At 42.3% G+C, this 1,955-nt stretch overlaps 1 pseudogene; it reads right to left on the bottom strand.

Moving 5' to 3' along the window:
• Window positions 1-348: 348 nt before the first annotated feature.
• LOC147445616 (large ribosomal subunit protein eL8y pseudogene) lies at window positions 349-1,123 on the bottom strand (annotated as a pseudogene).
• Between the last annotated feature and the right edge of the window lie 832 nt (window positions 1,124-1,955).

Genomic DNA, 1,955 nt, shown 5'->3' with positions numbered 1-1,955 from the left:
ATTACAGCCTTCATTATGAGCACAGTACATACGTACGTACTGTGAAATGTCCACCAAAACTTTGAAGTATTGTATGCCTCGCTACCACACCTGCTTCTACAATGAGCGGCATGTAGGCAGCATAATGGATGGTGGTTGTTGTTGGTGATTTAGGGCAAAGCAGAGCTCTCTCCCTCTCTCTCTTTCTCTTTATTTTTTTCTTTTTGCAAAGAAAGAAATTGTTGGGCATTGATTCTGTAGGTTTTAAATACAAAAATTCCGCTAGTAGATATGCTACAACTCTTGTAAAAAAAGGGCTCATTCAGTAAGACTAAATTTGAAGACTACAGCCTCCAACGAGATTAGCTCTTAGGACATCCTTTGGGTAGCCTCCTTTGCAAGAACTTTCTCCTTTTCCTTAGTCTTGGCCTGTGACTTCACCCACATAATGCCACCACCCCATTGCATTCAAAGGTCATCAAACCAGTCATTGAAGTTTGCCTTAATAGCTTCTACAATTTTGCCAAACTCCAATTTGTCCTCGTTTTTAACTGATGTGAGACATAGTGTTTTTGAGTGGACAATCTGACCGAGGTGGGCTTTGCCTTTCACAGTTGCATAAGGAATACCTATCTTCCTGCATACAGCTAGAAGCCAAATAACCAGCTCAATGGGATCCACATCATGTGCAATAACCACCAGTTGCACTTTCCCCTGCTCGATCAGGTACGTGACATGGTTAATTCCATACTTCACAACAATAGGCTTCTTGCTTTCAATCGTCTTCCCCTCGGCTTCTACCTGAGCCTTCTTTAAAAGGCGCCCTTTCTTGGCAGCTTTGTCCTCTGGCCTGTACTTGCATCTTGAAGAGGCTAGATGCCAAGTTCTTATCCGGAGTCTTGGTAAATTGGTTCAAAGCAAGCGGAGCTTTAAGCCGCTGATTCAAGATCGTCCTTTGCCTTTGAAGGCGAACATACTTAGGCCACTTGACAAATCTGTGCAGGTCCTTCTTTGGAGACAATGCTCCTCCTAAGCCAAACTGTTTTGGCCTCTTCTCAAACAAAGGATTCTGCACCTTCTCTGGTGTCTTTTTCTTTTCTGCTACTGCAGGTACCGAAAACTTTGTCCCCATATTCAAGGCCATGGCGAATGCTTACAGGGAGACTCCAGCCGATGGATGAGCGCTTAAACCCTCTTGGTCCTATAGATGCTTGTACGAGTCATGACCAAGAGTCTCTCTCTCTGTCTCTCAGTCAAAAAGAGACTCTCTGAAAGAGCTCATGCCGGCAGACTCTCTTTTAGAGAGTTTCTTTTTGACTGAGAGAGAGAGAGAGAGAAAGAGAGAGAGAGAGAGAGAGAGAGAGAGAGAGAGAGAGAGAGAGAGATCTAAGTATCTTCTCTCACTTAGCATTGTTCTTTCTGATGGATACCACCTTATCTTGAGCAGACACAAGCTCAAAAGAGGCTAATTTGTTGCAAACAAATTAGTATGCAAAGTCATTGCAGTGACCTTCCCTCTTGTTGAAACTATTGTTCCAGATTTGAAGAAGGCTCTAGTACCACCTTTTAGGGTATGGAATGCCTTTGATATTCATAGATTGGAGCCAAATTCGCCTCTTATAATTGGTGGCAACATGAATATTCCACATGACCAAAGATGTAAAGCATATTCCGGCGATGATGTGCCCGTTGTGTGGTGGATGTTATGGCCTTCCTGACATCTACCATATTTTTTCAAAAAATGATTCAAAATGGAAAGGAGTAGCATCTTCAATCTTTGTGAAAGAATTTTTTCAATTGAAGCTTTGAAGTTGTCACATTGTATGGTAAAATTTGTCTTTGAACGTTTACCATGTGTCACATTGTCCAGAGAACACTTGATGATAAAATTTACTATATTGCGTACAAACACTTGCTCGGGTTTGTCTTTGCTCGAAAAAACTCGCTCAGTGTGTGGTAAGACTCCCACACTCGAT

This window comes from Adiantum capillus-veneris, chromosome 12 (assembly GCF_014529385.1).
Source record: "Adiantum capillus-veneris isolate H3 chromosome 12, ASM1452938v2, whole genome shotgun sequence".
Classification (NCBI taxonomy): domain Eukaryota; kingdom Viridiplantae; phylum Streptophyta; class Polypodiopsida; order Polypodiales; family Pteridaceae; genus Adiantum; species Adiantum capillus-veneris.
The sequence above is the reverse complement of the archived record's forward strand: the minus strand, read 5'-3'. Positions and strand labels throughout refer to the sequence as shown.